This window comes from Scyliorhinus torazame, chromosome 21 (genome assembly GCF_047496885.1).
Source record: "Scyliorhinus torazame isolate Kashiwa2021f chromosome 21, sScyTor2.1, whole genome shotgun sequence".
Taxonomy (NCBI): domain Eukaryota; kingdom Metazoa; phylum Chordata; class Chondrichthyes; order Carcharhiniformes; family Scyliorhinidae; genus Scyliorhinus; species Scyliorhinus torazame.
The window spans coordinates 116760608-116774995 of NC_092727.1; the positions used below are offsets into that span (position 1 = coordinate 116760608).

General features: G+C 46.7%; 1 long non-coding RNA gene across 1 annotated transcript; it reads right to left on the reverse strand.

The window, feature by feature from the left end:
• Positions 1–6126: 6126 nt before the first annotated feature.
• Positions 6127–12226, reverse strand: LOC140398558 (uncharacterized). The gene is made up of 2 exons (XR_011937509.1): positions 9352–12226; positions 6127–8226 (listed from the first exon to the last, which is right to left on the reverse strand). It is a non-coding gene; the product is annotated as an uncharacterized lncRNA (long non-coding RNA).
• Positions 12227–14388: the final 2162 nt, after the last annotated feature.

Below are 14388 nucleotides of genomic sequence, written 5' to 3' on the forward strand. Positions count from 1 at the left end.
CAATGACCTGTTACGTACAGTTACTGCCGAGTCATTCTTTAACTGACCTACTGCAATGTTCCGATTAATTGCTGAGTCATTCTGTTTCTGACAAACTGACCGTTAACTATTGAGACACCTGTTATCCTTGTAATTGTGGACAAGGAGTTGTGGACGTTAGTTAACGGATGGTCTCAGAGGAATGTGATTGGAAGCAAATTGTTGCTAGGGGGGCGTAATTGGTCGTGTATGTAACCCCCCAAGCTAATGAGGAACAAACCAAGTGTGTACATGTATAAAAGAGGCTAACCGCCATTGTACAATTGAGAAGGTGACCACGAGCACTGCGGACTGCCTGGCTTTCTCCCAAAAGCTTTTGCCAATAAATTGACTTGACTCAACTCTTTGGTGTGAATAAGTTATTTACCACTTCAGTAATGTTGTATTGCTTTGTGCAATATAAGTTACTCACCTGCTTCTTCCAGAATGATCCTTAACTCGATGTTGATTAAAACTTGGAGTCTTCCAATTAGAGCAAATACTTTATTGAGTAACGATGAATTAACTTTTTTTTTCTGTTCTTTTTACAAAAAAGTTTCTTGTTTTTTGTTTTGTGGAAGCTGTTTGCAATGCCTTTTGCATTGATTTTGGACCAGCGGTAGAGCTGAGTGAGTTAAGGTTTTAATTTGCACAGTTGGGGGATGGAGGTGCACTTGTGTAGATCTTGGTGTTTTTCTGTTGGGCAATTGTGTGGGGATTGTTTGATGTTGGAGTATGTTTGTATGGGGGGGGAACAATAGGTGGGAGACTATCCGGTGCCAGGGATGGGGGCCACCAAGCTAGCTGGGCGGGCTAGCTCACGGAAGCACAGTGGGGGCTGTGCATATGTTTGGTTTATTAAAGGGGTTGGGTTACAGAGTGTTGTTACTAGGGGGGCGAGAGGGGGTAAATGTTCTGCTGATGAGGGAGGGACTTGGGCTAAGGGACAGAGAGGAGGTTGGGGGCGGAGACTGCCTGGGGGTGGACCAGGGGAGGCGCAGAGCATGGGCTGGAGGCGTGCCCAAAAAAGGGGGTGGCTGATCGGCGAAGGGGGGTGGCAATGAGCCCCCTAACTAGGCTGATCACCTGGAATGTTCGAGGGTTAAATGGGCCGGTCAAGAGGGCACGTGTGTTCGCACATCTTAGGGGACTGAAGGCGGATGTGGTAATGTTGCAGGAGATGCACCTTAGAGTAACTGACCAGATTAGATTGAGGAAAGGCTGGGTCAGTCAGATCTTTCACTCGGGACTAGACTCAAAGACTAGAGGGGTCGCGATCCAGATCAATAAGCGGGTGGTGTTTGAGGCGGGTAGAATAGTTTCGGATGTGGGAGGTCGGTACATTATGGTCAGTGGGAAACTGGAGGGGGTGCAGATGGTATTAGTAAATGTGTATGTGCCAAATTGGGATGATGTGGAGTTTATAAAGAGGATGCTGGGGAAGATACCGGACCTGGACTCGCACAGGTTGGTCATGGGAGGGGACTTCAACGCAGTTATTGACCCTGGCTTGGACCGGTCAAGCTCGCAAATGGGCAGGGTGCCAGCAATGGCAAAGGAACTAAAAGGGTTCATGGAGCAGATGGGGGGGGTGGATCCATGGAAATTTGAGCAGCCGAGGGTGAAGGAGTTCTCCTTCTACTCACACGTGCATAAAGTGTACTCCCGGATTGATTTCTTTATTTTGAGCAGGGCTTTACTGGCTGGGGTGGTGGACACGGGTACTCGGCGATCACAATCTCAGACCATGCTCCGCACTGGGTTGACCTGCAGGTTAGTAAAGACAATAACCAGCACCCGCACTGGAGGTTAGTTGTAGGACTTTTGGCTGACAAAGGGGTGTGCGAGCGGCTGAGGAAATGTATTCAGAACTACCTGCAGGTCAACGACACGTGGGAAATTTCAGCAGCGGTGGTCTGGGAAGCACTGAAGGCGGTGGTCAGAGGGGAGCTGATCTCGATACGGGCCCATAGGGAGAAGGTGGATAGGGCAGAGACGGACCGACTGGCAAAGGAGATACTACAGATCAATAGAAGGTATGCGGAGACCCCAGAGGCAGGCTTTTAAGGGAACGGCGGAGGCTACAGGCGGAGTTCGGCTTAACCACAGGGTGGGCGGTGGAGCAGCTGAGAAAGGCGAAGGAGGCGATCTATGAGCATGGAGAGAAGGGCAGCAGAATGCTTGCACAGCAGCTTAGAAAGAGGGAGGCAGCCAGGGAGATAGGGAAAGTAAATGACGGAGATGGGAACCTGGTTGGAGATTCAGCAGGGGTGAATAAGACGATTAGGGATTTCTACAGTATGCTATATAGGTCGGAACCCCCTACGGGGCCGGAGGGGATGAGGCACTTCTTGGGGGGGGCTGAATTTCCCAAAGGTGGACGGGGAGCTGGTAGGAAGGGCTGGCGTCCCCGATCGGGTTGGAAGAGATAATGGAGGGTCTGAAGGCCATGCAGTCGGGTAAAGCCCCGTGGCCGGACGGGTACCCAGTGGAGTTTTATAAAACGTTCTCTGGGATATTGGGGCTGGTGTTGATGAGGATGTTCAATGAGGCAAGGAAAATAGGGGTGCTGCCCCCGACGATGTCACAGGCCACGATTTCGCTGATTCGGAAGCGGGACAAGAACCCGGAGCTGTGTGGGTTCTACAGGCCAATATCCCTGTTGAATGTGGATGCTAAATTGCTGGCCAAAATTTTGTCCTCCAGGATTGAGGATTGTGTTCCGGACGTTATTGGGGAGGACCAGACGGGGTTTGTTAAGGGTAGGCAGTTGGTGGCCAATGTAAGAAGGTTGTTAAATGTGATCATAATGCCCCCGGAAGGTAGGGAGGTGGAGGTAGTGATCGCAAAGGATGCAGAAAAGGCTTTTGATCGGGGAGAATGGGATTATCTGTGGGAGATACTGGGACGGTTCGGATTTGGGCAGGGTTTTATTGACTGGGTCAGGTTGCTGTATCAGGCTCCTGTGGGAAGCGTATGGACGAATAGGACAACATCGGACTATTTTAGACTGCATCGGGGTATGAGACAGGGATGCCCCTTCTCCCCACTGTTGTTCGCGCAAGCTATGGAGCGTTGGCAATTGCTCTGAGAGCCTCAAGGGGGGGGGGGGGCGTGGAGCACAGAGTCTCGCTCTATGCAGACGACCTGCTTCTGTATCTATCGGTCCCAATAGAGGGGATGGAAGAAATCATGAGGATTCTGGGGGAATTTGGCCGGTTTTCGGGGTATAAGCTAAATATGGGGAAAAGTGAGATGTTTGCGGTCCAGGCGAGGGGACAGGAGAGGGGATTGGGGGAGCTGCCGTTTAGATTAGTAGGGGGAAGCTTTAGGTACCTAGGCATTCAAATGGGACCGGCTGCAAAAATTAAATCTGGCCCGATTATTGGAGATGGGACGTGCTTCCGTTGTCACTGGCTGGGAGGCTGCAGACGGTGAAGATGACGGTCCTCCCGAGATTCCTGTTTGTATTTCAGTGTCTCCCCATCTTTATTCCGCGGTCCTTTTTTAAACGGGTCAACAAAGTGATCACTGTCTTCGTTTCGGCGGGCAAGACCCCGCGAGTAAGGAAGGTAATGCTTGAGCGGAGTCGGGGAGAGGTCAGGCTGGCGCTGCCAAATGTTAGTAACTATTCCTGGGCGGCGAATCTCGCCATGATCAGGAAGTGGGTGGTGGGGGAGGGGTCGGCATGGGAGCATATGGAGGTGGCTTCATGCAAGGGCACCAGTCTGGGAGCGTTGGTAACTGCGCCTCTGCCGTTCCCGCCGGCACGGTACTCCACCAGCCCCGTGGTGGTGGCAGCCCTGAGAGTCTGGGGGCAATGGAGGAGACATGTAGGAGCAAAGGGAGCATCGGTCTGGTCACCAATCTGTAATAATCACCAGTTTGCCCCTGGAAGTATGGATGGGGGGTTCCGGATATGGCGGATAACAGGGATTGAGAGGATGGGGGATATGTTTATAGAGGGGAGCTTTCCGTGTTTGAGGGCGTGGAGGCGAAGTTTGGGTTGGCGAGGGGAAACAAATTCAGGTATCTGCAGGTGCGGGACTTCCTACATAAACAGGTGTCAACCTTCCCACTCTTACCGCTAAGGGGGATTAAGGACAGGGTAGTTTCCAGAGGGTGCGTAGGAGAAGGGAGCGTCTCTGACATTTACAAGGAACTTATGGGGTCAGAAGTGACGCAGACCGAGGAGCTGAAGAGCAAGTGGGAGGAGGAGCTGGGAGGAGAGATAGAGGATGGTCTATGGGCAGACACGTTGAGCAGAGTCAATGTGCAAAATGTGCGGGAGGACCAACGAACCATATCCACATGTTCTGGACATGTCCGAAGCTTTGGGGATTTTGGCAGGGGTTTGCGGACGTCATGTCCACGGTGTTAAAAACAAGGGTGGCGCTGAGTCCAGAGATGGCGATTTTTGGGGTGTCGCAAGACCCGGGAATCCAGGAGGAGAAAGAGGCAGACGTTCTAGCCTTCGCTTCCCTGGTAGCCCGGAGATGAATACTATTAGCTTGGAGGGACTCACAAGCCCCCAAAGTCGGAGACCTGGCTATCGGACATGGCTAGCTTTCTCTGTTTGGAGAAAATCAAGTTCGCCTTGAGAGGGTCACTGTTAGGGTTCACCCGGAGGTGGCAACCGTTCGTCGACTTCTTCGCGGAAAATTAATCGTCAGCAGAAGGGGGGTGGGGTTAGTTTAGCTTAGAGTAGGGGGTTAATAAAGGTGGGACCTGTACGGAAGGGAGACGGCTTTTGCACTATGTTTATAGTTTCATGTACATTGTTTATTTTGTTGTTGCAATACCAAAAATACCTCAAAGAAATGGTTATTAAAAAAAAAAGAAATAGTAATATAAGGGCAGCACGGTGGCGCAGTGGTTAGTGCTGCTGCCTCACGGCGCGAGGTCCCAGGTTCGATCCCGGCTCTGGGTCACTATCCGTGTGGACTTTGCACATTCTCCTTGTTTCACCCCCACAACTCAAAAGTGTGCACGGTAGGTGGATTGACCATTCTAAAATTGCCCCTTAATTGGAAAAAATGAATTGGGTACTCTAAATTTATTTTAAAAAAGAAATAGTAATATAATATTGGCACCTTCAAAAGGTGCCCCTTTCACATTTAGTGATTCTCTATAACTCTCATTGGGTATTCTTTTGTGAGGTACCATGTGACCCATCACTCCAAAAAAAGATATCCTAAATGAAACTTGTTGGCACTGATCACTCTCCAGCATATTTTGCCTTTTTTCTGGTTCAGATTCTGCACTAGTGTGGCTTTTAACATTCCAAAATAAACAAGGTATATAACCTTTCCTCTCCCCAAGGGCAGAGACTAGGATTTTACCAGCAGCTGCCAGCAGTGGAGCAGTAGGTAGCATTGCTGCCTCACGGCGCCGAGGACCCGGGTTTGATCCCAGCCCCGGGTCATTTCCGTGTGGAGTTTGCACATTCTCCCCGTGTCTGCGTGGGTCTCACCCCCAAAACCCAAAGTTGGGCAGGGTAAGTGGATTGGCCACGCTAAATTGCCCCTTAATTGGAAAAAACATTTTAAAACAATGGGCACTTGGGCAAGGTGTCAAGTGGTTGTTGGTATCCACTGTAAGAGTACATACATCAGAAAGGGAGGGAATTGTGGTGATATACATCACTGTAAGTACACACAGGGTTAATGTACATACACTACACCTAGCTAGACACTAGAGGGAACACCAGAGACATGACACACAGACAGTCAACCAATAGGGCAGTAAGATAGGATACGACCAATGGGCAGTCACGATACACATAGAGGTGACACTACCACAGGAGGGCATTACACCAACCCATATATAAGGACACTGCACACATGATCCTCCTCTTTCCAGTGGAGACTCTCAGTGAGCACAGACACAGCGTTGATTGAGCATCATTCCCACCACGTGGATTGTAGCAGACTGGTTCATCAGTCTGAGTATCTATAGAAGGATTAACAGTAGCGTCGAATCCAAGTAGGAGAATTGTTAATAGTTTAATAAACGTGTTAAAGCTATCTCCAAGTGTGAACCTTCCTTTGTCAGAGTGCACATCAAGGAAGCAGTTTATGCTACGACAAGAGCATAACAAAACAGGAATAAAGTTGGAACAATTATAGTTTTTATAATAATAGTTCTTTGGACAAATCCTCAAGGTTAAACTGATTTCAGAACCTCAATCCATTAAATAAGTCCATCAAATCCATTAAATATTCCATTAAATAAGTGTTGAGTAGCATTTCCAACAGAAAATGTAACAGCACATTGCAACACTCCGTACAACCTGAGATGGCATTACAAAGGCGATTAGTGAAGAGACGCGCACAAGCAGAATTAGTTCTTTATTCATAAATATACTATTTCTCAAATGCATTTTTAAAAATGTGAACGCTTAAAATGAACAGACGCGGAGATGAGAGCAGTAGATTAAAGAAATTATCATAAAAATATCTATTTTTTTTAATTTTCCAATAATTTAGGGTACCCAATTCTTATTTCCAATTAAGGGGCAATTTAGCCTGGCTAATCCACCCACCCTGCACATCTTTTGGGATTGTGGGGGTGAGACCGGAGCACCCGGAGGAAGCCCACGCAGACACAGGGGGAACGTGCAGACTCCACACAGACAGTGACCCAAGTCAGGAATCGAACCTGGGATCCTGGTGCTCTGAAGCAACAGTGCTAACCACGGTGCTACCGTAGCCCCTAAAGTTACAATTACAGAATTCCATTGGCATGTGTGCTTACAATAATATTAATATTAATAACAAAAAAGTTAGGTATTCACATCCTAAAACCTTCACTTTTCAATTCAGTTACCAAGGCTTGAATCCACTTTAGAAAGGGGCTGATGTCTTGAGAATCTGTAGCAATGCTACCATTGGCTTCTGAATTTCCAGTTCAGGACAGGTACTGATTTATGTCTGGTGATGTGTATCAGGACTGGGCTCATTCTGAGTCCTGCCCTGGAATTACCGCACATAAACAGGCCCCAACTGATCCTTGCTGAGCTTTCATGCTTCACATGAGCCTCCAATCACCTTACTTCATCTCATCCTTGCAATGTTCTTGTCGGATGACCTGATTTATATTACAAGAACACTTGTAGCTAAAGCTAGAAACAATTTATTAACATTAACTGTGGGTCAAATTTATACAAAACAACAGATAAATAATAGTATGAATATGCACAATCAACCTCTCTCCCAGCTCCCTGGTCAGTCTGATTTCACCTGACTGTAACATTCACTTATATACTAATGAGACTCCTACTGTTCAGTCGGTGAATTACAACACAACCATGATATCATCCCCTTTCCTTTGAAGAAATACATTATCATCAGTATATTTACATATGATATCATTAGCCTGTGAGTCTAACAGTATTAATTTTTTATTTTTATTTTAAAAACTGGTTTAATAAATAAATATTATATATATACACACAAGAACAGCAAGCATAGTATGTACAAATAGTCCAAATCTACATATTGAGTCGATCAGGTTTTCTTCTGACTACGGTTGATCTTCTCAAAGTTTGACCTTGCTTCTCAGCACTTGTAGATTCAATGTTCTCCATGACATTCACATGCTCAGGAACTGCTGAACTATCTGACACTGCAGCTGATGTTGATTCGTCATCCATCACGTTGTTGTGAAAGTCTTCTCTGGTTTTCAAGAGCGTGCAATGATTTCTTCTTGAAGTCGACCCTTCCTCTGTCTGTACATTGTAGGAACGAGGTGCTTCTTCAAGTACACAATGTCTTTTCTTGACCAATTGTCTGAATCTTCTACTCTCACAATGTCATCGCTCCTCAGAGGTGGTGTAATTCTAGACACTCTATCATAGAACTGCTTTTGTTTTGCTTTAATGTTTTTTGCATTTGCTGCAGTACCACTGCGTTCTCCTCCTTTTCCAAGTATGGAAATGTGCTGCGCAACCTTCTATTCATGAGTCACTCTGCTGGCGATCTACCTTGTGAAATGGGAACGCTTTGTAACATGATTTCACGAGATATGGATCAGATTGGTTGTCCATTGCTTTCTGTAATGATTGTTTTACAATGTGTACACTTTCTTCATGAAGATCTCTGGGATCCATGCCTATACGAGCAGCACCATTTTTGTGTTTCACACATACCATGGATTTGACTCCATTAGTAGGTTCTTCTATCTTCTTGATTACTAGTGGTTTCGTACCTGATATGGGTGGTAGGGTAGAAATGAGACTGAATTGCAGATCTACATCTTCAACAATTTCACTACTAATAATTTGTATCGGTGCTTTAGGTAATGCACCCTCTTTAAATTGTATTCTTCTAATCGGCTGAATGTTTGGATTTTCTAAATCAGTCATGTTGATTATATTGGCTTTGGCCAGTGTCAAATTTTAATTGGACCAATGTACCGTTCACTTCAAGTGGTAGCAGTCATTTGTCCTCATCAACTGCATTTATTTTAAATGGAGTATCAGTTTGCATTTTTTTAGGTGCTGGAGAATTTTTTAATGTCTCCAAAAACTATTCTTCTCTGTTATTACTCCAACAAACAATGAGGTTTCATGTGTCTTCCACTGTGCTGATTGATCTGGGGTTGAGCTTAGAGTAACAATTCTGAGCAATTTTTTCCCTTTGCATCTGGAACAAAACTTATCAAACGCTGGACACTGCCTTAATTTGTGCCTTTGACCACATCTTTTACACAGAGATACTTCATCATGATCTTTAACCTGTTTGTTGGTGGGCGAGGAGCTGCAGGAACTTTCGGCCATTTTTTGGAAGTTTCCCACCTTTTTGGAAAAAGTGCTTTCCTCCAAGGAGACGCCGCCATTACTGAGAAACATTTCAGAATGCTGTGCTGCTAGCGCGTGAGCCTGACAAATCTTAACTGTTTGTCCAAAAGACAGCTCCGATTCCCCAGCAACCGTTCCCTCAGCTTATTTTCATTCACACCAAACACAATCTGGTCCCGAGTCATGGAAGATTCCACCACAGAATGATTACAGGTTTTAGCTTTTAACTTTACATCAGTAATGAAATGATCCATGGACTCTTCTGACTTCTGTAAACATGATCTGAACACAGCGTTCATAAATTTCATTCTTTCTTGGGGTGCAATGTTCATCAAATCTTTGAATGACTTCGTCAAAATTTTTACTATCTTCATCGCTTGCAAATTTAAATGTATTAAAGACAATTGCTTCAGGCCCTGACGCTGTTAGGAGCATCGCTACCTTACGCAAATCTGACTGATCTCTGAAATTTACTGCAGTAAAAAACAAATTAAATTGTTGTTTAAACACATGCCAGTTGCTGTCCACATTACCATGAAATCTGAGACTCATTGGTGGCTTCAACCACTCCATGTAGTTCATTCGTGCAGTCTGCAAAATCTTCAATCTCTGTGGACCTCGTGGCAGGCTTCACCGATGATGTGATACTTTTTTCTCAGTGTTTAATACCATCCAATCCAGGTACCATGTAATGTTCTTGTCGGATGGGCTGATTTATATTACAAGAACACTTGTAGCTAAAGCTAGAAACAATTTATTAACATTAACTGTGGGTCAAATATATACAAAACAACAGATGAATAACAGTATGAACATGCACAAGCAACCTCACTCCCAGATCCCTAGTCAGTCTAAGGTCACCTAACTCACATTCACTTATATACTAATGAGACTCCTACTGGTCAGTTGGTGAATTAACACAACTATGATATCACTACAATCCTATAAACATAATCTTCTATAGCTTTCCCCCACGTATACTAGCTTCCCTCTGAGTGCATCTTTGCTTTTCACCCCATGTGGAAGTGAGTTCCACAATCTCATCACTCCCTGGGTGAGGAGGTTTCTCCTGAATTTCCTGTTCTGCCAACCCTCACTGTCTCGGTTCACACAAGGAGTCTCAGTGGAGGGAAAATGCCATTCGCACATAGAAAAGAGAGAAGGTTGAGTTTTCCCTCGCACACTATGGAGTTTTCAGTGGAATGGGGAACACTCTAGAAGAGGTCCCAGGGCCCATTAACTCCCAGCCCTGATTCTGCGGACATTGGGAGAGGGGATGTGGGAGGGAGGTAGTACGATCCCATGGGTGTACAATCCCTTATCCTAGTGTGCAAGGGGAGAAGGTTTAAGCCTACAGATGGAGGGGGTGGTGATTGGTGGCCTGTGATATTGAGGCTGGTGGTGGTCAGAGGCATTAGGGGGAGTGAACGATCATGGTGCGGTTGGTAAGACAGGTAGACTGGATCCAGCAGATAAGTAGAGATCAATTTACCTCCTGGATTTAACAGCCTACGCTTCCCCTTTAATTAAGGAGATTGATAGCATCCTTTGTAAATAGATCGAGAGTCACACATAGTATGAGCCTGCCCGGTGCCCGGGTGAGGGACATCTCTGACTGGCTTGAAAGAATATTGGAATGGGAGGATCGAGTTGTTGTGGTCGACGTTGGGACAAAAACATAGGCAAGACTAGAAAAGAGGATCCGTTGGAGGATTATCAGGCATTAGGTGCTAAATTAATGAACAGGTCCTCAAGGGTTATAATCTCTGGTTAACTACCGGAGCCATATGCGAATTAGCATAGGGATGAGAAAATTAGGGAAGTAAACACGTGGCTAAAGGAGTGGTGCGGGAAGGAGGGGTTCCATTTCATGGGGCACTGGCATCAGTATTAGAGCAGGAGGAATCTGTACCGTTAGGACAGTCTCCACCTGAACTGATCTGGGACCAGTGTTCTAGCGGAAAGGGTAAATAGGGTGGTCATAAGGACTTTAAAACAGCAAGTGGGGGGAAACGGAAAGGTAAAACTACGGGAAGTATAAAGGTTAATGGAAAGCGAAGCAGCAGGTTAGCACGTGGGGACGTGGGTTCACCTACAGGGAAAATTATGAAAAAAGTTAAAGGGAAGAAGAAATCAGGAGATGTTAGAATTCAAAAATAAGCTATCAAGACTCGCATTAGGACACTTTACCTGGATGCTCGTAGCATTCAAAACAAGGTAAATGTGTTGACGGCACAAATCATCACAAATGAGTATGATTTAGTGGCCATTACAGAGACATGGTTTCAGGGTGGTCACCACTGGGAGTTAAATATCTATGGGTATCAGACTTCGGAAGGACAGACAGGAAGGTCAGGGAGGTGGTGTAGCTCTGATATTTAAGGATGACATTAGGGTGCTAGTGAGAGATGATATAAGTTCTATGGAGAAAAAGGTTGAATTCTTTTCGGTGAAAATTAAAAATAGTAAGCAGGAAAGGTCACTGATAGGTGTAGTCTGTAATAATATCGTGATGGGGCGGGCAATAAACAAAGAAATAACTGATGCATGTAAAAATGGTACGGCAATTATCATGGGGGATTTTAATCTACATGTCGATTGGTCAAACCAGGCAGCCTCGAGGAGGAGTTCATAGAATGTATCCGCGATAGTTTCCTCAAACAGTATGTAATGGAACCTAAGAGGGGGCAAGCTATCCTAGATCTGGTCCTGTGTAATGAGGCAGGAATAATGAATGATTTCATAGTTAGGGATCCTCTCGGAAGGAGCGATCACAGTATGTTTGAAATTAAAATACAGATGGAGTGTGAGAAGGTAAAATCCAATACCAGTGTCTTGTGCTTAAACAAAAGAAACTACAATGGGAGGAGGGAGGAGTTGGTGAAGGTAGACTGGGAGCAAAGACTTTATGGTGGGACATTTGAGGAACAGTGGAGGACTTCCAAAGTGATTTTTCACAGTACTCAGCAAATTTATATACCAGTGAAAAGGAAGGACTGTAGGAAAAAGGATAATTCACCATGGATATCTAAGGAAATAAATTGAAAGAAAATGCATACAAAGTGGCAAATATTAGTGGGAAACTACAGGATTGGGAACTCTTTAAAAGTCAACAGAAAGCCACGAAAAAAGCTATTAAAAAAGTAAGACAGATTATGAAACTAAAGTAGCTCAGAAAATAAAAACAGATAGGAAAAGTTACCAAAAATATATAAATTGCGAAAGGGTGGCTAAGGTCAACATTGGCCCTTTAGAGGATGAGAAGGGGGATTTAATAATGGGAAATGAAGAAATGGCCGAGGCATTGAACAGGTATTTTATGTCGGTCTTCACAGTGGAAGACACCAATAACATGCCAATAATTGAGGCCAAGGCAGGTGAGGACCTGGGTACGATCATTATCGGCTTCTGCTGGCAGCCATGGAGTGAGTGGTCACACACAGGGCAGTTCCAGCTCAAAGGTGTTGGCTTGAGCTATTTTTACCCAAAAGCGAGGGAATTGCGACAGGAAAGTGTAGCTGAAGATGTGGAGGAGAAGCCCCCCCCCTGTCCCCCCGTCCCCCGGGAGTGGCATGGCTGCTGGTTATCTGACCCAGAAGAAAAAGGTTAAAGATCTGGCCAAGGATCTGGAGGAGGACTGTGGTGGTTGGGGGGGGGGGGGGCGTTGCAAATTGGAAAATCCCAAATGGAGCAGTTGATGCCGTTTATTAGAGAGGAGTTCCTCCAGCAGCGAAAGGAGATGCATGATTATCGGTTGAAGGCCATCGAGGAAGCGGTAGCTCCCCTAAAATACAAAGAACAAAGAAAATTACAGCACAGGAACAGGCCCTTCAGCCCTCCCAGCCTGCGCCGAGCCAGATCCTTTATCTGAACCTGTCGCCTATTTTCCAAGGATCTACTTCCCTCTGTTCCCCGCCCGTTCATATATTTTCTAGATGCATCTTAAATGATGCTACCATGCCCGCCTCTACCACCTCCGCTGGCAAAGCGTTCCAGGCACCCACCACCCTCTGCGTAAAAAACTTTCCACGCATATCTCCCTTAAACTTTCCCCCTCTCACCTTGAAATCATGACCCCTTTAAATTGACACCCCCACTCTTGGAAAAAGCTTGTTGCTATCCACCCTGTCCATACCTCTCATAATTTTGTAGACCTCAATCAGGTCCCCCCTCAACCTCCGCCTTTCCAACGAAAACCATCCTAATCTACTCAACCTTTCTTCATAGCTAGCACCCTCCATACCAGGCAACAATGGATCCTTGGAAAGAGTCAGGAAGTGCCTGGAGGCACAGACGCGCGGATCTGAGAGATGGAGAAGGTGAATTCGGATCACAGTGATTGTGTGGTGATCTTCGAGGTGGGGCTCCTGGGAAACTTTTGCAAGTTGCTAAGGGCAAAGGTAGAGGAGCAGGAGACCAGGTCCAGAAGGCAGAACCTGCGTATCGTTGGCTTGCTTTGGTTCAGGGTGAAACTAAAGGAGGTGGAATTGGAAGGGGAGGTGCAGAAGGCACGAGTGCCACGAGATATGTCTCGAGGATGCTGGCGGGTCTAGTGGCAGAAAGGGTGCGGGACAAGGCCCCCGAGGTGGATAGCACGCTCAGGTCCCTAAAGCAGAAGCCGAGAGCGGGGGTGCCGCCACGGACGGGGATTGTGAGGCTCCATAAGTTTGTGGAGGAGGAAAGGATCCTGCGGTGGGAGAAGTGGAATTGGTAATGGGTGGGGAACAGGGTCAGGATCTATCCGGACATTGGAATGGAGCTGCCAAAATGGCTTGCTGGGTTAAACGAGGCCAAAGCGGTTCTATATCGAAGACAGATCCGGTTTGGGATACTGTACCCGGCGAAACAGTGAGTGACTTTTTAAGGTCGGGAGTAATATTTTCAAACCCCAGAGGAGGCCATCAGAGACCATAAACTGGAGGGAGATCTGAACGTTAATGGGAGAAGGGGGAGCAGGAACAACAGAGATCGGAAGATGCAGGTAATGAGGGGACTGGAGGGTGGGGGGGGCTTTTTCTCGGACTGGGTGATTTTGCCATTGTGTTTGCTAAAGGGTAACAAGTTTATAAGGGAGGCACCTGCCTCCCTGCCCCCCTCCCTTCCGCAGTTCGGAGGAGGTGACCTGTGGCTTTGGATCTGTCTTTGTTTTTGTGGGGGAGGGTGGGGTCCACGGGAGCCGTTTGCACAGACCAAGGAGGGAAGGGTGGGGGGTTAGGGGTGGAGCGGCCTTCAGGCAGGAGCTGTCACTTTGGCAGGTAATGCTGGTGCACGGAAGTGAGGTGGGGGGAGGTGGCTGCGGGGGATGGCCAAGTGGGGGTTCAGGAGGGGTTAGGGGAGGAGGTAAGGGGGGGGGGGGGGAGATGTGCGACGTGGCAGAGAATGAGTGGGGCCATGGGTGGAGAAGGGGGCCATCTTGGATGGGCCTGGTTCAGGGAGAAGTTAAAACAGGTGGAACTGGAAGGCGAGGATGGCAGAGTAGAGGGCGTGGAAGCGCGAGATTCGTGACATGGAGTGTACTGAACCCACCTCCAGGTGAAGGGTCAGGTCAGGTTGAGAAAGGGATGGGTGGG